Source organism: Galeopterus variegatus, unplaced genomic scaffold (genome assembly GCF_000696425.1).
Source record: "Galeopterus variegatus unplaced genomic scaffold, G_variegatus-3.0.2 Scaffold1093, whole genome shotgun sequence".
NCBI classification, from domain to species: Eukaryota; Metazoa; Chordata; class Mammalia; order Dermoptera; family Cynocephalidae; genus Galeopterus; species Galeopterus variegatus.
Window position 1 is genome coordinate 118329 of NW_007727204.1, and position 23262 is coordinate 141590.

A 23262-nucleotide genomic window follows, 5' to 3' on the forward strand; every position below is an offset into this window, starting at 1 on the left:
TTTTTACTTGGCTAAGTTAAAAGATTTTCAAATAAAAGATTTTACTGAAATTTGAAAGAAGTCAGGTGTGAGAACACCCAAAAAGTCAATCATCAATATTTTCTTGGAAAAACAAAGAAAGAAAAAGGGAAAAGGTACAACAATCACAATAATTCTTTGAACCCTCAAAAGCAGAAACAGAACTGAGGACACCAGAGTGGGAAAGGGGCAGGGGAGGGGAAGGCGGGGTTAGGGGGAAACTGGTAAAGGGCCACAAAAAATGTTTACATTGTGCAATGATAAAATTAAAAAAAATAATAAAACAAAATAAAACATAATTTAAAAAAACACAAAATTTTCTTGGAAACTGCTGCACTTTTCATGGAAAACTTTTGCTTTTTAATGGTGTTGGTAACCCTCATCAAATATAACAGGAGGAGATTATTTAGGTGGATAGGCAATTTCACTCCGGATTCCAAAAATCTGAACTATACTTTCCCAGCATTCTTTGCCAGGAGGGATGGAAACAAAGGAAGAAAAGCAGAAAGCAGCAGCAACAACAATAACAAAATGAATGGAGATAATTTTTTGTCCTCCATAATTTTGTCAAAGAAGCGTAAACAAAAACAAACAAAAATAGAAACCAATAATTCATTTTTCATGTTTTCTTCATGTGAATGGTGAAAAATCAGGAGATTCATTACAGAGTAGTGTTTTCATAGACAGTGCTTGTTAAACAAACCCAGGCATCCTGATTTCAGGGAGTATAAATTTGATGCCACTGGGTCACAGCTGGAAGAGCTTCTGAAGGGAGGAGGCTTCTCTTTCTGCCTGATTTAGGTTGAGTCACAAAGTAATACCCGTATTAAAATTAGATTAGTTACCTAAGATGAGACTCGTACTATAAGCTGAATAGTTGAGGCACTCTAGTAAAACAAAAACATTTCTATCACTTTCAATAAAAGAAATGCTGGCAGTTGTTGAAATGACATAAAATAATACAAACGGTTTTACAAAAATGCTCTCTAAACATTGTGCACATGGCCTTATCAGTTCTCCTTATTTAGGAAATAATCGAGAGCCAATAGCCTGTTATGGGAAAAGTTTAATATCATTTATGATATTTTTTTCTTCTAAAGGATATAAGTTTTTTCATGGTAAAAAACAAGTAATGAAGAATTACATCTGAAGTCATAGTTTGATGTTGAGGGGTTGAAAGGCCAACATCTCTTAGCTAACTCAACCTACCCACTCAACTCTGTACCCTGCTGTTCTTTTGAGAGGAACAATCTCTTCAAAATACCTGGAACTGGGCAATTTATAAAGACAATTAAATTTATTTCTTACAGTTTCTGAGGCTGGGAAGTCCAAACATTTTTAATCCATTCACTACTGCCCAGTCCTTCAACCCAATCACCTCTTCAAGGTTCCACCTTTCAATTACCATAATAGGATTCCCCACCCTCTTAACAGTTACAGTGGGGGGCACAACATAAGTTTCTAATACATAAAACTTGGAGGACACAATTCAAGCTTCAGGGAGTTTGGGGGGGACATAATTCAATCAACTACATTTACATAGCTATCATTTATTGAGAATTAACTATGTTGTAGACACCATGCTAGACCTTTGACATGTCATATGTACCCCTCACAACCATATTGGCAGGCATATACAATTATTCTTGTTTTATTAATAATGAAACAGGGCAGTGGTATGCTGGTAAATCTGCTCTACTACAAGTGCCTTGATTTTTAGGGTTGGTCAATTTTCATGTTGTAAAGTCTCCCACTACAGTCTGATTCAAGCTACCAAAGTTTACCAAGGTTGAAAAACAGCTCACATCATCACTAGTCATCAGGGAATGCAAATTAAAACTACACTGAAATACCATCTCATCCCTCTTAGACTGGCTATGATTAAAAAGATGGTGAATAACAAATGCTGATGAGGGTATGGAGAGAAGGGAATGCTCCTACACTGTTGGTGGGACTGTAAATCGGTACAACCACTATGGAAAACAGTATGGAGGTTTCTCAAACAACTACAGATAGATCTTCCATACGATCCAGCAATCCCACTTCTCGGTTTATACCCAGAAGAATGGAAATCATCGTGTTTAAGGGATACCTGCACTCCTATGTTCATCACAGCACTGTTTACAATAGCCAAGACACGGAACCAACCTAAATGTCCATCAATGGATGACTGGATAAGGAAACCATGATGTATATACACCATGGAATACTACTCTGCCATAAAAAAGAATGAAATACTCCCATTTGCAACAACATGGATGAGCCTAAACCATGATGTATATACACCATGGAATACTACTCTGCCATAAAAAAGAATGAAATACTCCCATTTGCAACAACATGGATGAGCCTGGAGAAACTTATGTTGAGTGAAATAAGCAAAGCACAGAGGGATAAATACTGCATGTGCTCACTCATAAGTGGGAGCTAAGAGATAAAGGAAGGCAGGAGAGAAAGACCACAGTAGCGCGTTGGTCTTACAGAGGGAGAGAACATTCCTAGGGCTGCAAAGTGGAATGGGGGGGAATGGGGGAGGGGAAGGGAGTTTGGGGGATAATTGGGTGGTGACACAGGGTACAAAAGCAATTTCTGGTAGTGGGTATGCTGCCAGTATGAATCTGACCCTCACATCATGGGCATGAGGGGTGATAATTAGCTTTGTATCTCATGAATATTCATAAAACAAACGAACAAAGAAAAACCAGCTCACAAAATTCCTGAATATTTAACAATTAGTTCGGTGCCTCTGAAAAATCCCAGAAGGAACTTAGCTCAGAGGCCAGTAAACCTCTTCCCAGCGACCTTGTTTCACATTGTTCTCTCTCTCATATTACAAATAATGGCCTTTACACCAGTTTGCCACATAAATTTTTGTTACCTTCTACTAATATGCTAACGTTTCTGGACGCTTCCATTTCCTTTTCTAGCTACCTTGTTTACTTCATAAGGAAAAGGGATCTCGTCTATATTGCTGTGTCCACATAGAGTGCTACATACAAAACAGACATATAATATTGTTGAATGAATCAAAACTGGCTACAAATTAGACATAATCCTGCACACCGTGTCTATAAAGCTAAAGACTTACAATAAGAACTTAGTGACTAATGCCAATATGAAAGAAAAACATTTTGATTTTGGAGAAATTAAAAGAATATAGGAGAGTCACATACTATTTTAAACTTGAATTTTCCTTTCCTGTTTTTTGAGTAGATACAAACCTTTCTGAAGTTTCTTTCCTTATTTTCAAATTAAACTGGACTCTTTCCCTCTATTCACTTTCCGCATAACCCAATTGACAAATGTGTAGAAATGGGTGTTTTCTATTCCCTTTTCTCTTCACTCTGAATATTGGATAAGATACTCACTGGGATTCAAACCACAGGGGAGTTTAAGGAATAATGCCAACTGCCTTACGACCTAGTACTGGCATTTTATAGCCTCTGAGAAGTTCATGGGATCACAGCCTGTCTCTACAGCACACTGCTTTTTAATATGAGTTAGCAGATCAACTTTTTTGCAAAGGCTCAAAGAGAAATATATATTTTTGAAACTATTGAAAGGGTCTTTGTAAAACTGAAATTAAATCCTTTCGTTCTATGTTTAATCTTAGCCATAGTTCCAAAGCAAGGCATGAAAGAAGGGATTAATTTGAAATTCGGGCTGCTTTAGAAATGTAAAGGTCCTTGGGCTGTGTTTCTCCAAATGACTTGCACTATTTTAATCCAATATAATTTATTTGGTGGTAGCTGAAAGATAGGATGGCCTTTAAATCCCCTACCAACATTTCTACACAGTAGCACTTTCCATTTCTTTCCGTCTTTCTTTATCTGTAGATGCCAGGTGGAAATGTGAGTAAAAGAGCTGCCAGGAGGATTGTTTCTTTGTGTAATAAGTGTGATTTCAGGAAGTGACACAACTTGTCATTGTTTCCGTCTTTTCCTAATGCTTTAGCTATGGTGAGAAAGTCAGCTTCTTATCTAGAGAATACATGCAACCAAGCAAAAGCTTCTCAGTACTTTCATCGTACATATTCTACTGCAAGTTGCATTCTTTACCTGGCACCAAGCTGAGGTTGCACCCTCCACACCCTGATTTCTCCCTGTCCATCTGGTAAGAAAAAAAAATCCACAAAACAGAAATAAAGCAAACAAATAATTCAAAAATACTGCCTGAAAAAATAAAACAGTTGTTTAAAATTGCAAAGAATTTGTAATAAAACATTAATTTTGCTTTTTCTTGTGTATCTACAAGTATTGATATTTTGTCATCATAAAAAAGTATTAAGCTACCCTAGAAAAAAGGTAAGCATGTGGTACAATTTATCCATAGTTCACAATACCAATGAACCAGAGATAGGTAAGTGACTTAAGATTATGAGGACTTTTATTTTTAGTGAGACTGTACACGTCCTTGGAGGTGGCTATTTAACACTACACCCTAGTATTCCTGCCCTCTTCATTTCTCTGCCCCACACTCCAGCATCTATCCCACATGTGGAATGGAGTCAGCTCTGAACTTATTAATGAATGAATAAAAATGAATAAGTAATGGTAGAAATATAGGCCTCCAGTGTCCTGTGGTCCTGCAATTGTGTCCCATAGCCACTCCTTAGTAACAGGGACACACTGATCATTTGAAGTATGTCATGGTGTTGGAAAAAATGGGAGGTAAGATTGGAAGAACATAGAAGTCATTCACTTGATAACAAGGAAGCACGATCTCATATTTAATGCCATGTCTAGATTAGAAAGAGCAAATTCATCCTGTGCATCTTAATCAGCCAGTGTAGCCATTATATTTGCTAATAAAACCTTTTATCTTTTCAGTGAGCATTGGCTTAAATATTGAGACACCTTATAATCTTTTCCTTGAGAATCACTGATCTGAAAATCTGGTTTATGTACTGAATGAAGACTATATCAGTGCTCAGTATCCTTCTGTGATTTATAATCAGAGAAAAAAATTGGCTAGCTATTTTTTGAAACTTAGTGGTGCAATATAAGTTCTCAAACATTAGGATGTTTTCTAAAATTTTAAAGCACTTTAATAGACAATACCTCATTGAATATCCAAGAGAAAACTTAAGTTCAGAGAGGTTCAGTGACTTGTCCAAAAACATAAAGCCAAGGTAGCACCTTGGGGGGGAGGGGGCATGGGGCGGTGGTGGAAGAGGTGGGGAAGAAGAGAATTAAATCCAAATACTTCTCATTTCACTGTTGTCAGTCACCTGTGGCCAGGTATGGAAGAGCTGAGGTTACCTTCTATGTTTATAAGTGAAATCCACACTAATGTACCAAGAATGTTCGAGGAAATAGAGGATTTATAAGGCATGAGAGACTGTCATGGTCCTAGAGCAAGGAAAGTTCAGTGGATGGAGAAATAAAGTTGGCCATACAGTCTGAGGAGCTGATGATGTGACATCAGAATATCTAATTTTAAAGTGTGAGAGTTTTTCCTTCTTCATAATTTCCCTGTATATAATATTACATATTATACACATACAATATTATATATTAAATCAAAGGAGTATTATGTTCATCTTATTCAAATTTTGCACCAAGTTTAAAGTAAACTTCTTCCTTATTGACTATTGGAAGTCAATATTTGAACATACCTATGTCTGTTTTAGAATAGCTCATGCAGTCAGTCAGCACCATAATTGCTTTTACCCTATGATCTAAGATATCATTTTTGTTGCGACTTGTTTTACTACTGTTACCATATATTTCTACAAGTTACTTCAACGAATGGGTATAATGAAATAAATAATATGGTGTCTTCCATGAATCATCTCACTTAATCTCACAATGGCTTTCTAGATGGGAACTTTCTCTGTGTCCATTTCACACAGGAGAAAACGGTAGCTCAAGGAATTTAAGTGGCTAAGAGTAAAAGTGAGGAAGTGGTAGAGCCAAGTTCAAAGCCAGGCAAGGTGACCTAGCAAAAGGTTTCCGTGTTTGATCCCAGGCTGGAGCCTCTAGCTTGGATGGTAACATGTCACTCAAAGAATTGCTATCTCACTCTGGCCAAGACCTGACTAGTGTACAAATTGTGCAAAAATATTTGTAGCCGAATTGCAATGTTTGAAGCTCTACCAAATGTTTAGTTACGCTAAACTTTAGATTTTCGTTAGCCACTCTTTATTTTTTTAAATAGTACTATTTAAAATTAGCATACATTTAAAAAGTGCTTTGTCTTTTTCAGGAAATAGTGAGATAAAATATTTAATAATCCTAACAAAGTTCAAAACCACAAAGCACAGAATAAGCAACTGGAAATCACAGCTCATTGGCTGGTAGAACTATGAGACCTCGACGACCACTTAGTTAATAGAGGCGTAAATGAAGTCTGAGAGAAGTCAAATGACTCGCCACAAGGGCAGACGGCGTGATGATCTCATAACCAACATCAGAAACCAGAGGCTTTTCACTTCAATGCTCTTGCTACGAATGCAGCCACTGACTTAGTAAAAATGCAAAACTGTTCTTTCTGTATCTGACTGAATGGCATTCATCATATCTTTTTACATTATGTCATGTACTATTCCAGACTTTCACAAGTCTTTCAGGTTATTAGGAAGCAAATATTCTTCAATAAGCTACAAGGTATAATTTTCAAAACAAAACAATATCGGGCCGGCCCGGTGGCGCACTGCTACAGTGTGCCGCTTGGGAGCGTGGTGGCGCTCCTGCCGAGGGTTCGGATCCCACATACAGACCTGTTCCCGCTCACTGGCTGAGCGAGGTGCGGGCGCAACGCCGAGGGTTGCGATCCCGTTGCCGGTCCGGTACGGGCGCAACACTGAGGGTTGCAATCCGTTGCCGGACATGAAAAAAGACAAAAAGGAAAAAAAAAACAAAAACAAAACAAAACAATATCTAATCAACTCTTTCTTGAATTGTGCCATATGGTCCTCTAACCTCTATGTATACATATAGTTGATATTCAAGATTTTGGCCTGTTTAGAGTAGACAACAAGGAATCAAGCCTTTAGTATTTAAAAGAATGGTTCTACTTCTATAGACATAAAAGTGGAACAAGAAACAAGTAAAAAGGGGCACCAGAGTGAGAGACAATTTTCCTCTTGTAATTTTAGAATTGGCTACTAGAGCCAAACCTAAACACTATTAGGACATTTTTTAATACTTGGAGTGATTACTCTTAAAAAACAAAACTCAACTGTTAAATGAGTAGTCTATATTTTAAAATTCTTTCTTTCTCTTTTTGGTGCATTTTAGTGATGGAAGCAGCTATAAAAAAGAATTACTTGTGTTTCAATTCGATATCTAAGTGGTCACTGAGACAGGAAACCCTTGTAACCCCCACCGATTTCTTGGTCTTTGTCTTGAGTTAGCATTTCCATATTTTAGATACGAGATCCCTTGTAATTAAACGTGGTTTTTATAACACATGATACAAATTATACTGGTGGAGTGAAGGTGCCTGGTTTTATCACAATTGCCTAATTTGACCACCATATTTTATATAATGCATTTCATATGCTGAAAGTTAATATTTTGCTGTGATTGGTAAGAAACGTCATAGTTATAACTCCTTTCTTTGAATTAATTTCAATATCGGTCATTTAAAGTTCTTTTCTATATGTGAATACTTTACAGATGATGAATCTACTAAGTGTCTGTTTTTGATACTCTTGTACATCTTTCCATTAATATTATTTTTTCTGAGTTTCTTCTCCTTTTGTTTTTGAATATCTTCCTAAACAAAGTAACACATGTAGTAAAATAAGTTACAGACTTTTTTTTAGTTGAGGTCTTACAATACATTCTAGACATGATTTCTTTCTGCACATTACTACAAATAATGATATGGAAAGGTTTAGAGAACTGTATTGCATTTTTACTATCCCCAGGACTCTACTGTGGTCATATTTTGCTTGTCATTGTTTCCTAAAAGGAAAGGAAGAGAAATCAGTTTGTGTAATCAGAGGGTTTAGGTATTAGAGTTTCAGTGTTTTAGCATATTAAGTAAAGGCTGGAACTCTCTCTTCCTCTTCCTCCGTCCACACACACATGCACAAGCACACACACACGTGTATGCACACACTACACAACAGATGACACTCTCCTCGCAACTATGTTTTACAGCAAATCTGTTTTCAAAAATGATTTCAAAATGGCAATGCATTATTGAAAAATAAGTATTACAATTATAGAGTTAACATTCACTTAAAATACTCTTTGAGTTGTAAAAATTAATTTTGATTTAACCTTTCAGAATAACGTTGTTATGTAAAACAAGGCACATCTGTGTTTTAATAGTCATTTGTGCTTGTTACATTTTATTTTTAATATTTAAAAAATTTTACCTTCTTATTTTTTACTTTTAGAAATACAACTTCAGTGAAGTTCATTACACTTTCTGACTCATTTCTCTGATCTAACAAAATGTGGCCAAATGGCTCGGCTAAAGTAGGAGGCAACCATTGTCTGGAAACTAAATGTTCAAATTACACTCTGTCTCCCTCTCTGATGAATTGATGAATGAGGATCCAGTGAAAGACATCACATGAACACAATTTCCCAAACAATCTATCTGGACAGACATGGCTTTGACTCAGGGAGGCAAAGCCAAACTCAACATTCCAATCTCAACTATGTGTTTATAGAACATTGGAAACACTGGTCCCTCTTTTTTGAGTCATGAGGCATGAAAGAATATATTTTGACAACTAGAATACTACTTTTTGGAAGAATGTCAATGAAATCTGAGTTTTTGGAATAAAGCTATGTTGTATGTGGATTATTCAGGTTGCTGAGCTTTAAAGCATAACTGAAGACCTGGGATTCTCATGCGATTACAAGATTAAAGTGAGATAAATTGGCACTCACAGTTGTGGCAGGTGGCCCCACTGTATCCCGTCTCATCGCAACTGCATTTGAAGCTGTCCCACGTTTGCGAACATTTCCCACCGTGCTCACAGTGATTGGGCACACATCTGTCAGAGAAAGAGACGAACAGAAATAAACCAACAAACAAATGAGATTTATGAGTGGCCAGATTCCAAGCTGTCCGTGCAATATATCATTCCAATGCCAGGTTGCCTTACCAAGGCAATTAATCCTTGTTAGTTTAAGCAGATTAATATGATCCATGATGGAAGGTGTCAAGCACACAAAAGATGATGTATCACAGGCCCAGTTCTTCCCATTTTTGAGTAAACAGTAGATGCTAACAAACAGTTGAGGGATTCATTTGCATATCAGAGGTTCATTTTATTTTCCTTTTACCCCAAAACAAAGACGCTAGCTAAATTTTCTCCTGGTGAGAGATGAAAGATAAGCTCTTTTGTTTCCTGTCCTATTCTGTTCTTTAGCAAGGCCAATTCCAAATTAGAAGGGGTAACACTGAGTTTTTCAAAGCAACTTGAGTTTTTGAAATAATACCTTGGCAACAGCAATGAAAATATACTAACTTGATAAGAAAAGATTGCTATGTCTCCCAAATACTCCCCCCACCTCCATACCCAGCTGGATAATTAAAGCTGCCTACTTAAAGAGGAAACAAGCACAATACAGGGGAAAAAAATACAGGTTTTGTGTTCAAATCTGTGTTACCTTTTATTAGATAGCTAATTGTGGTTACTTAATTTAATCTTTCTTACCCTTAATTTTCTCTTATGAAAAATGGGGGTAATTATGCTCATATTACAAAAGTCTTAAGGTTTGGAGAGAATGTTTCATGAATCAGATAATTAATAGGTAGGAAATAGAGGGGCAATAAATGGGAATGCTAGGTATCTGGACCACATTTTTTCAGGGCACAATATCATAGCATGATTGTACCTTACCAATAGTAAAGTTAAATTTATTCTGGAATACTCCTGTTTCAATAGCACAAACTTTTTTTTTTTTTCCTAGTCCCATCCCTTTATCCTTCCCTTTAGTTCCTCTCTCCAACTTCCCACAACCTGATTCTACAATCCTGGTTAAGACGCTCACAGATAACAAAGGTATTGATTGTAATGTATTAGCATTCAGAAAGGATGTCTTGATTTTAATAGGAAACTCTCAAATATAGAAAAGTCCCTTCAGATTAAAACAGCAGAACCTGTGAGAGGGGGTGAGAGGCAATGGGCTGATAAGAGAACCACGCTGGCTCTATTACTGCCCTGGTAGCTTCCTGCTACAAAATCTGATGCAGCTGGCCTCAGAGGCAGCATTGCCCAACCCCTCTTCTTGATTTACCATCCGCCAAGCTTAAAGCCACTTGCAGCAGGGCATAGCTCAGATGGCAGGGAACTCTTTGGTGCTATATAGGTGTGTTATCTCTCCACAGCTCTTTACAAACTTTTACTACGCAACAAACATTTATTGTGCATTTGCTATATACACAACACCATGGACAATAGAAGAAGATTGTATTTATAGCCTTTGAAGAACTTATAGCCTATGAAAGTAGACACATTGTGTATAAGAAATATAACATGAGGTGGAAATGAAAAATGGCAAACTGCAGGGACAAATAAAATACTACAGAATTTCACATTAGGAATCACATGTAAATTCTAGGCACAATTAAAAGTTTTTAGGTTGCACCTCAATGAGTGGAAAGGATTATAAGAGAAGAAAATGAGAGGAAGAGCATTAATGGGTGAAAATACAATATAAGCAAAGTCACGATGTTGGATATCATGATGAAAAACTCACCCTAAATTTAATAAACACTGAATTTTTGTAGAATTTGGGCTTAGTGTTATCAAGGCTATAAATATAGTTTTTATAAAAAGATATTATATTCTAGGTGGAGGTGGGGTAGGAGATAAGATTCATGCAAAATACATTAGCAGGAAGAATTTTATAAGTCAGAAGACAGACATGAAATGCTATAGAAATTTGGATAATAGAGGAGTTATGGGCGAAGGATAACTGAAGGGCTTAACAAAGTTGAGAACATTTCACCTGGGCCTTAAAAGACAAGTTACATGTATATTAATAAAATGTTTAAAATTCTCCCCAGTAGAGTAGATGAGAAAATCAATGACAAGGAGGTAGAGCAGTGAGCATTGGGTGGTCCAGGGTTCTTAGGGTCCCATTCCTGTGGCCACTATGCTATACTTGTAAAGACTCTGAGGCTCAAGCCACAGCAGAAGGTATTTACATCAAGTAGGCCTGATTCCCCATATCATGGTAGAAAACAATGGGACAGACACTTAAAAATGACATGAAACTAAACATCTCTGACACTGAATTTTGTAATTCAGTACATATATGCGTTTGTGTGTTATATTTACATTCTAAATTATTACGGGTTAATATGAGCTCAGCCTAATAGTGAAAGTAATTTACATCACTCATTATATGAATTAATTCAGGAGACGTAATACAGAAGTGTATTGAATAGCAAAAGAAAACCAGGTTGGAATCCAAATGTGCTCTAAATAATGCACAAAGTAGAAAATCCACATCTCAATGATACAAAAGATTACTGTGCACGTACACACATGAGAAGCATATAACCATCAAATGAAATAATCTGAATACTTCCAAAATTCAGTATTAAGGATTTCTTTAAAAGTGATTTTTTTTATTTAAATGGAATTTTGATATTTTATTTTTAATGTTTGTTTCCTGTAATATATATTTTTAAAATTGACATTCTCCTCATGCTGATTATTGGCATTCTAATTCCTAATGGTGGGAAATGTTTTATTTCTAAATCAAGTTTATTCAAATGTAATTTCAAACCCTAAGGTCTTATCACCATATTTCTAAAAGATGATGATGTTAGAACCAGTTATCAAGCAAAACAAAATATAAACTAACCTAGCTGCCCCCTTCCTAATTATTTATTTATTCCTGTGTTCCCATAGAGCCATTTGCATATGGTCAATGTGCTATGATCACATTGCTTACTAATTATTTGTTGGAGCATATCTCTTCTAAATGGAGACTCCTGCCCTTAGGGATTTCTAGCTGATGATTCTTCACATAACAAGGTGTCTGTCACACGCTCAGTAAATGCCTATGGACAGACAACTGAAGGACAGAGGGAATGCAAGGCAGGAAAGTGATGCCACTAAGGAATTGAAATAACTTCAGAGGAACTTCCATTTCACTGTGAGAAATATTGATTGTTTTCATCCACGATTTTAGTCTTAAATTGAGACACTTGCTCTAATAAACTAATTTTTTTAGCAGACCTCAAGAAATGTACAAATGTACTTCATGACATGTCATAGCTTGAAAGTTTGATACGCATTAAAAATAAATCAAAATGACTCGACTGCTTCCACTTAGGAATGACTTGATCAGGATCAGGAACATACAGGGGAGAAGGTGGCAGGTATCAATTTGTTGTGACCGAAGGATTCCCGAGGAAGTGATGCATCCATTTAACTCTGACTCCAGAAAGCCCTGTCTGTCTCTTTCAGCCAGAATCATCCTTTCAGTAGCGGCTTTTCAAAATGCTTTAGAATCAAAATATATGTTTTTCAAGTGAAATATATTTGTACCCCAACACATAAGACAGACAAAAGCTATTCTTTGAAAGTTCAAATGTATAGCAATTACTTAATATAAAAGGAGTCGACATGGCCGGTAACTGTTTGGATGGATGCAACAATTTAATCCAGGGTTATGGATGACAGTTGCAGTTTTATTTTACCCATAGCTGTTCTTTTATTTCTGTACTTCATTTTCATTGCAAAGCACTGAGAAAATTGGGATTCGCAGATATAAGAAACTGCAAATGGTACCAGATTTGTTTGTTGTTTTGTAGCAGTTCACTTTGCAGTTTATGGATACTGCTTAATTAAACAGGGATAGCAGAAGAAATTTTATTTCAAATCTAAAAAATGTTAGCTAGACAGCATAACTGAATGCACTGGTAATCTTCACAGCACTTTGAAGGGACATTTCCCCCCCTCTACATTGTTTAAAAGTTAAAATAGTTATTTATAAATAAAATTCCATTCAAATCTTTATGTTACCTTTAAAACTACATTTGGTTCTGTAGAACCCAATACAAAAACCATAGATTGTCAACACCATGACTCCAGAAATTCACATGGAAATATGCTCATGTGGTACCAAATAACAATTAACACGAAAATGTTTATTAGAATAGCTTGCTGTTGCGTATAACCTGAGCTCCTGGTGCTTAAAAGCAGTGTTTCTCAAATGTACTTTTATGTGCATAGGAATCATTTGAAAATCTTATTAAAAGGAAGATTCTGATTCTTGAGGTCTGGGTGGAATGTGAGATTCTGGAATTCTAACAAGCTCCCAGGTGATGCTTCCATGACTGGGCAGAGGACCGCAGTTGGATTAACAAGGCTCTAGAGCATTGCAGTTCTCTGCAGTGGGGGCTCAAAGAGAAACAGCCCAAGAAGGGAGTAGAAGGAGGGGGGACAGCATGTGGCAAGGACAAATTTGATCTATTCAATCATATCTGTTAAGACTACTTTTTTTCATAGGCCCTCCTACCATTTTTGATATCTATTCAGGGTGACATATAATAATCTCCTAATCACATTTAGTAAGTAAAATCATTTCAGAACCTGACTGTAGACTTTATATAATTCATAGAGAGGGATTGCTGAATATAAAACCTTTCATTTCACCTTAAAATCAAGTTCAATGTTCTCAATGTCAAAGTCAGTTAAGATTTCCCCCCTGCCTAGTTCTCATAAGATACCAGTGCTAGAATATTTAATTTGCTTTTAGATTAATGCAAATTTTGCATCTGGACATTAAAATATGCCTAGTTCTAAACTTTATAAAGGAAAAGACTGCTTCTGGGTTATCAATAGGTTATTTTGTTAACTACTGAAAAATTATTTAATACAGTTTATAAGTTACCATCCCAGTATAAATTACCGATTGAATTTATGATTTTTCCCTTTATCTCAGCACCAAATTTTAGTTTTTCTTTTTAAGATACAAAATTCATTTAGAATGTTTGCTTTCTTGTACACTGTTTTTCATACTCCTGGATCTCAGAGCTATTTCCATAATCATCCTGGAATTTTCTTCTGTGTTACTTTTTATATTGATCTTAACACTATTTTGTACTTTCATTCTCATACTAATTCGATTTCAATTTCAGTTGAAAAGATATTCTCTGTGGAGTAAATATCACTATGTCATATTTCTTCTCCTTAAGTGGAAATTATGTAAAGAAGTCACCATAATTCCAGTGACTAATTTAATATGTCATTACTACATAAATTAATATTATAGTGCTGTAACCAGAAATGCTAATGTTATATGTGTTCCTTCAATAAGCATTTATTTATGGAAATACTTAAATGCAGAAATACTTACTGTACCTCTGATATTATGCCCAAACTTTCTATTAAACAAATAATCAAGCATTTTTGGCCCACATTTATCAAACAATTTGTGCATTTCTACATTGATGATATCAATCACTAATTTTAGTCTTACAATAAAAACACCTTAACTTTGGTTTTCTTCTTTGTAAATCATTTTATCATAATAAACCAATATTCACTTTATCTTATTTTCTTGATTTACTTACAATTATACTCCTACTTTTACAAAATATTCCCCATTGATTTATAAATAAAATGTCTTTTAAGAAATCGTAGGTTCCCAGGAGCAGAGCCTGCAAAGTTGTCTGTCTCTTCTTCTATCTCCAGGTCAAACTGTGTTGAACCTAAATAAATAACAGTAAGTTCATTTTTCATCAGTACATGCCTGCGCCAGGCTAGACACTCTAAAGCAAACCCTGGAGAAACAAAGAATAAAGGGCATTTTGTCCTCAAGATATTGTAATAATTTCTGAAAATATAATTAGCAAGTGAGGTCTATATAATGCTTGATGTTAGAAATATTGGTACTGAATTAAGATAGTAGACCACCATTGTGTGAGTGTGCTGAGGCTTTATGAAAAAGATAATTGTTGAAAGAAAGTGTGGATTTGGGTACCCTGAAAGGAGGAGAAACACCTTTCTACCTGGAAAAAAAAGCTAAAGGCCTGCACCAGTTTGGATGGAGCACTGAACTGCTGAGTGTGGCCAGAACAGAAAGCTTGTTCACAGGAGGACTACAGCAGGCAGTGTGGATATCTACCCAACAGCCGTCCCCCTTTCTTCCTGCCACCACCCTGCTCTTATTCAGGTATCCAGCCTCCTTCATGTGGCCATCAGTCGTTTGGAAGGAAAGACTATACCAATCTCCAAGGGACAAAAAGGAAAACAAAACAAAACAAATCAAAGCAAAACAACAGGCTTCTTAATGAAGTCATTAAGCTATAGCACCTTATTCCCCCAAATCTACCATTTCCTTCTACAGCAATAGAATTTACCTCTTGACATAGAGCCACCAGCTAAAGACAATGTTTTCCAGGCTTTAAGTCTGTGACTAAGTTCAAGGCAATGGAAGTGCTACGTGTAATGACTGCATGAAGCCCTGAAAAGGAAAGGCTATGCACCGGTCTTCCTTTTTTGGCTCTCCCATTTTCCTGCTGGAAATGAACTTGTGATAAGACCTGAAGCCATCATCTCAGAACACAAGAGGGTGGCAAAAAAATATGCACAAGGAGTCTGGGTTTCAAAGAACCTACCAGCCCTGGGCCACCTATCTGAATGCTTTTATTAGAGAGAAGTAAACTTCTATATAGTTTGAGTCACTGTTATTTTGGGTCTTTGTTACAGCAATAACCATCTCCTAACCAAAACAGAACTGCATTTACTCCATGCTTGTTGACTAAGTGCCTACCAGGATAGTAAACTGTGCTGTTTGATTAAGCTTTTTTAAACCAGAAGTTTCATTACAAGAAACAATATTTCTGGGAGATTGTGTGATGCTGTGTAGTCTTTCTACTCCTCCAGAGATTCTGAACTTTACCCATAGGCAAGTTAAAGCCAGAATGTCAAAGGAATGCATGGTGGAGCTGTATTATCTGGACCTCTAATAGAATGGTTTTAACTAACTGTGGGACTTAGAACATTTTTTTACTACTCAATGGAGAAGCATTGGAGAGTCTCAAAAAATAAAGTTACTTGATAACTTTAAGATAATAAAGTAGTAATAATGTGCAGGATAGACTGGAAGGGAAAAAAAAAAAAAAAAAAAAAAGGAAAATCAACTAAATACGTGTAGCTGTTTTAATGCTCCAAGTAGAAAATCATAAAAATCTGTTGTAGGATGAGACTGCAAAGACACAAAAAGATCAAAGGAGTTACATGATTAATTAATTGGTTTCCTGAAGGTAAATTAATTTAAAATGCCTCAAGTATTTTGTGTTTCTGAACCAGTGATAACCAGTGACATTTTTAGTTTGAAATAATAACTTTTCTTATGTAACAAAGAAATGTCAAACCTTATCAAAACTTTTAGGACAGTAGTTTTAAAATTTAAAGTCATAGTTTGTTTTTTTCTTTTCCCTGAATGAGCTAAATTTAGAAGGGCTGTAAACTATATACTCCTCCAAAAAAGTTATTAAGCCTTATCTCAGTCTCATCCCCTTCAGTGGGGGGTACAAAAGATGATGACGACAGCAAAAAAGACCTAAGAAATATTGTGTCCAAAAGGTAAAATCTCTAAAATGCATAGAAATATGTAGCACTGAGCTACATCTGTTTTAAGTATCAAGTTTTAACTACCTGCTTCTTAACCATGGATACCTTTTATTTTACCATCACCTGCTGAGTTTTTAATTACTATTTATTGCAGGGGAAGACTAGGAAAAGTTTGGGGCTAGGCATAAACTAGGAGAGAAAAAGAGTATATAGGTAAAATGTAGGTGGAAAGGCAGAAGATGAGAGACAAAAAGAGAAAGAGAAAAAGACATCCAAGGTACCTATATCTTATTAGGAGAATATAACCACAAACACTACTAACGGGAAATTATAAAAGTCATGATAAATTCTAAAATTTATATAGAAAAATTAACACAAAGGCTGGAAACATTCTGAAATTGGAGGCTCACCATGTAAGATTGTCCTTAGTAGATAACAGAACACATAATACATCTGTAGTAAATATAAACTAATATCAGTGCTTTAAGAGAAAGATAGACCAATGGAATAGAATTGAAACTCTTTAAATACAAAGACTTATACAAATTAAATATGTTAACATTGGCATGTTAAGTCAGTGGAGAAAATGGATTACTTAACAAATGGTGTGAGACAAGCATCTATTCAGAGGAGAGTGAGATCCCTTACTTCGTTCAACTAGATAAACTCCAGAAAGATGAAAGATTGAAACATGAAAAGTAAATAAAAATAATAAAGTATGGTGAAATACTTTTTGTAATCAATTAATATGGAGGTATTTCTAATAAAGACACGAAATTCAGGAACTATAAGGTAAAGATTGCTACATTTGACTACATAAAATTTAAAAAAAAAAAAAAAGTATGGTCAAACGTAACCAAATCCAAAGAATAGCAACAAGTTAGTTAAAAAGAAGCATTTTTTAATATGGCAGACAAAGGGCCAATTTCTTTATGCTACAAAGAATACTTAAGAATCAATAAGAAACAAAGTGAAATATGTGAAATAGTTATGAACGGGACAGTTCATGAAAAGAAATGCACATGACTTTTAAACATATAGAAACATGTTTAACACCATTCATAATCAAAGAAAGACAAGTTAAATTTCAATGAGATTTCATTAATTATCTCTCTGATAATTAATGGAAAAGACCTCATGCCCTCGTTGATCAGAGTGCAAACTGGAGTATAATTTGGTAAAGTCTATTATTTTCAAATATGCATATATTATGACCCAGCTATTTCATGTCTAAGAAGCTATCCTATAGATACAGTAGTATTCTTTCCCAAAACCATATTTTAAAAAAATGTTTATTGCAGCATTGTTCGTATCAGCCAAAAACTTGGGGAGAATATTCATTGGTGAAGAACTTAGTAATAAATTAAGGCAGTTCATACAGTGGAACCCCTGACATCCATTAAAAAGACAAGGCAGACCTATGCGTACTAACAAGGCACAATCTCTACAATATATTGTCAGGGGAAGAAAGCAAGATGGATAGAACAGTGTTTATAATATGCCTCCACTTGTTTTAAATGACGATGGCTGTGGCTGTTGTGTGACTAGTGAATTGATTGCAGTGATGAATGAAGGTGAGAAATCTTTCATCTGCCCCTCCAAGAAGCACATTCATCTTTCCCCACCCTGCTCTCAGGTCCATGAGGCAGATTGCGTTGTGAGACCCCCCAAACCCTGTGACTTCTCATTGGGTACAGCCCAATGGGAAATCTTGGCAGGAGGCTGGAGGCAGGGAGAAGCTTTAGGTCAGAGTATGCACTTTTCTGGTTCTCTCCTTGTGAGGCTAGCTCAGCTGTGTCCTTTGACAGAAAGTCACTTCTCCTCTCTAGGCTGCCCTGTGCTACGCTATATACTTTATTGTTATTATTATTTTATGTTTAAGTTTCTTGATTATCTCAAGAATATCTTTTTTTTTTTCCTTTTTGTCTTTTTTCGTGCCCGGCAACGGATCGCAACCCTCAGTGTCGCGCCCATACCGGACCAGGACCCGCCACGGGATCGCAACCCTCGGTGTTGCTCCCGCCCCTCACTCAGCCAGTGAGCGGCCGGTCTGTATGTGGGATCCGAACCCTCGGCGGGAGCGCCACCGTGCTTCCCAAGTGGCGCACTATAGCAGTGCGCCACCGGGCCGGCCCTCAAGAATATCTTTTTAAAAAAAATTGTGATAGGTACACTATACTTCTGAGATCTCTAATCTCCCTCCCCTCACCCCTTTGGGCTCAGGGGTGGTGCCAACTCTGTTGCTGCTAGACCTGGTTTCCTGCATTATCTCTGTAGTTCCTATATCCCCTATGATTAATGCATTTGTAAATAAATCTTACTTAAATTATCAAAATTTTATTTGGTCCAGTGTTTTCTTTGGGGACTGTGACTGATAAAATCAGAAATGGAGAATCTATTTATAACTATATCTATATTGTCATAAGTATTCTTGCATGTGAATAGATTATTTTTGAAAGAAATACATTAGATACCATAACAGTGGCTTCCTTAGAGAAGACCTGAGGTGGGGGGAAAGCTTATATTTCACCATACTCCCTTTTGCATTGTTAAAAAAATTAAAACATAAGCACTCATTATTTTCCCTATTAAAACAAATTACTTAAATTAAAAAAATAAGAAAGATGATTTATACCATCTACACAATAACACGACTACAGCAGGAGAAGTTTCCGGGTCTCTGCCACTCCATGAAAAGAACATATCTGTATGCATGTGCTTTGAACCTTATCTCCTGTGGCTTTTTCAAGGACATAACCCATTTAGCCATTAATTTATCCCGAATTATCAACTTTTCCCTCTTCTAAATCATCCCCCTCAATATACAGTCATTCATCTCACCTAAAACAAATAAAAAACTCTCCTGTTTGGTCACATATCCCCCTCCAGTTCCTGATCCATTTTGTTAATCCCTTTCACAGCCCAACTTCTTCAAAGATTTGTTTAAGCAAGTTCTTTCCACTTCAGTCAACTCCGATCTGATATCCATTCTCATCTGTTCACAAAATCTGCTGCTGAGGCATGCAGAGGCCCAGTTTGCTCAGTCTGTGAATGCATTTGATCTTTTCACACTGGCCTAAGCTGACCCCCGTTTCCTGGCCTCTCCTAGACTGTCCTAACTCTGAGTGTTGGGATTGCTCAGGGCTCAGTCCTTGGCTGTCTCTAAGAAGGCTCCAAACCTACATCTCTTGATGACACTTCTTTTGAGAGCTTCAGACTTGAACACCCAGCCGGCTCTTTGACATATCCACTTGGATGTATCAGAGGCATCGCACAGTGAACATGATCAAACATATGTTTTGATTTTATCCCCTAATTTTGTTACTCTCCTGTTTATCCTCATCTCAGTTAATGGCACCAGCAACTCTCCAGTAGCTCACACCAGAGAACCAGAAGTTCTTCGTGATGTTCCTCTGTCTCTCACTTCTACATCAACCATCAACAAACTCTTATGAATCAGACTTTGGAAACTTGCCTCAAATTTGTCCACTTCTCTGAGTCTCTCCCACTGAGGCCAACCGTTCGTCCCCATTCCCTTGGATTACAATGTTTCCTTACTTGTCTGCCCCTTTCCATGCTTGCCTTGTTTTAATTCATTCTTAACAAAATGCCAGAATGATCTTTAATACCACGTCACTCCACTGTTTAAAAACCTTTGATGGATTCTCATGCCATTTAGGAAAAATCTGAGCTCCTGTATGTTTCTGCATGATCTGCTGCCTGCTCATGTTCTGTCCTCAGCATATTCTACTGACACTTGCTCTCCTTCCATTCCTCCAGCGGGTCATGCTCTTTGCGTAGTGCCTCTGTACAGGTGCTTCCTTTTTCATAATGAACTCTTTCCCCTAATCTTAAGAAAAGTTTTTTGTATCCTTTACTTCTCAGCTCAAATGTTGTTCTTCAAAGCAGTCTCCTCTGCCTTTCTGAACTGAAGTATTCACCACCTTCATCTCCATCACCACTTTTTGCTCTCTCTTTTATTTACAACAATTTCTAGTTATATGCCTGTTGAGTTCTTCATTGACTGTGAATTTCTCATTGAGCTGTGCTCTCCATGATGGTAGGGATTATCTCTGTTTCCTTACCACTCTTTATCCATTGCCTAGAAGTCTGCCTGGCATTGAGTAGGTTCCCAATAAATTATTGTTGAATGAATTTTGAGTAAGAGAATATTGATTATTTTGAATAGTTGGAAATGGCTTTCAGAACCATTTTGTTAACATATGAATGCACAGAAACAGAGAATGTGCCAGGCTGCTGCATTTCAAGTGAGTGTCCTTTTCTTTCAAGTCTATCATATAATTCAAGTCTTCAATACTATTTCAAATCTGTAAGACAACTGCACAATAAGTTAAATTGTCTGACGTAAGGCTTTACATAATTTTTCCGTTTACCAGAATGCTATTTCTTTCATAGATGAAGACACATATCTAACATAAATCCTTTTATATGCAAAATTAGTGAAGGCTTTATATATTGATACAATTTTTAGAATAGCAGCAAGATTAAACTCGGAGAAACCCACTAGTAAGCAAAGATACAATTTAACAAGTTAATCAATATACAAGAAATGCCAGAAGAATAATTAAATAATAGCTACACAAGAATAAAAACACCATAAATTTACAGATGTTCTTTATTAAAGAAAGCGATACTGGGGGTAATTTTTATCAGATACCATAATATTGTATTTACTTATGAGATTAATTGATTAAATATTTTAAAGAAAGTGATATTATTAATAAAATTACTGTAAAAATAGTTAATTTGTTTTAAGGTTTATGCTTCCAAATGCATACAAGAATTTACAGTTATTTAAAGATAGAACTGTTACAAGTTTAACAATTTAGAAAAAAAATTTTTAAATGATGGTATTTTAAGTGGAATGTATCTTTTAATAGGGTCACTATTTCTAACAACTCTAAAGTCAGACTAAAACATCCCTTTGAAAGTCACTGCTGCATTCTGAACTTTTAAATATTCACAAATGAAGAACAGTTAAAATGTCCTGTTTTCAGTATGATCATGCTTAAAAAGTATCAAACATGCTAAAATCAGTATTCTGAAAAATAGGGAGATAAAAATAGCTTCTAAAAGCCTACATAGGATACCTTAAATTAAATAAAAGATTTCTCCAAGGGAGAAATGTGCGATGAATAGATCCTTGTCTTCTAGAAATCTATACGGCAACATTTTCACTTAAGCTACACATACATGCACACACACCACAAGCTAGATATGATTAACTTCTTTAAACTGTTCATTAAATGTTGACCTTGTATTTAGGAGATACAATAAGGTTTGCTCCCAACTTCTGAAAAGTAAAAATAAAAACAGTAACTGAACCAAGGAAGAGATCCCATTATTATGTGATTTGCTAAATTGTCTCCCATGACGTTGGGATACAAGATGCTCAGGACTTTCCTAAGAAACATAGACATTTGGTCCAAGATTTTAAAAACTTGAACTTACCCCCATCAAACCAGAGAATCTTACCAATACAGCAAGAAAGGATTAGATTCTGCTCAAACATTGGTAATAAATCAGTTGCTTCATAATTGAGCTGATCATGTAGACATGTTCTAAATTTTTTAAAAAGTCAGCAGTCTAGATATATACTCAAATTTCCCACAACAATTAAATATCCATACGTTTACAATCTTTAGGTAAGGCTACTGACACCACTATAATTTCTAAGAGTTGCAGACAGTGGAAAATCTCAAATGAAATACATATTAGGAGAGACTTATTATAAGTGAACCTTATAGATTCACTTATCTGGCCATACAGATTGGTCACACAGTCTCAGATATTTAATGTATATTCGCTTCTACTAATATTGCTGTAGATCTTTTTATTTTTGTTCCAGTTCTTAAATTAATAGCCTGTTAAGAACAAGCTGACATGAATTATCATAATGTATGTGTTTTGCTATTGTTTTCAATTTTTTTTTTCTTCTGAAATTCACATCTGTATACTTCTCCTGGGTTAAAAGAAAATTCAAACCACTGAAATCGAGTGGTAAAGTTTACAGCTAGAAAGAATTATAGAGCTCTTTATTTAATCCCTTTATTTCACAGATGAAAAAACTAAAAATGATGGCAATTCAGTGAAATTAAGTATTGCCAAGGTCACAGAACATATTTGTGGTACAGTCAGGACTTGGGCACAAATGCTTGCCTAGAAATTTTTAATGCTAAAAAATTGTCATAAGTTACAATAGAGAATCACAGCTGCAAGCTAGAGATCTTTGGAAAGCACATAATATACAGGTAAATAATTCTTTCTCTCCAATAAACAAACAAATAAACCAATCATATATTTATTGTCTTTAAGTAATTTGAATGTCTTTTGGCTGGACACGTTCTCTCCAATGTCTGCTCTATCACTTTTATTTTAAAAGTGGGTCCAAATAGGTATACTATGTTTATGCAGATTTTTAGTATTCGTACAACGAAGAAATTGAAATAAATATTTATGACATTACTTTTACAGCTGATTCAAAATAAATAGTGTGGTAAATTATTTAAACAATTGTTACTATTTTGTTATTGTTCTTGCTGTTTAAACTTATTATTTTTTTTCTGGAAAACAAAGTAGTCTCTTTGGAAGGCAGTGTTTGTTGTAAATTGAGCTGGTTAGAAATCTCTCTATAAGAGGCTGTTGTGACATTGTTTGCAAAAAGGATGTAGATTTTTGGCTCTCTAAGGAATAAAGAGACCTATACTACT

The 23262-nt window shown here is 35.8% G+C and overlaps 1 long non-coding RNA gene across 1 annotated transcript in view; it reads right to left on the reverse strand.

The window, feature by feature from the left end:
- The window catches only part of LOC103592122, a 118191-nt gene extending 109245 nt beyond the window's left edge, over positions 1–8946 (reverse strand). The window contains exon 1 of the long non-coding RNA XR_550642.1: positions 8874–8946. This is a non-coding gene — a long non-coding RNA (uncharacterized LOC103592122). The remainder of the gene's footprint in view (positions 1–8873) is intronic.
- Positions 8947–23262: the final 14316 nt, after the last annotated feature.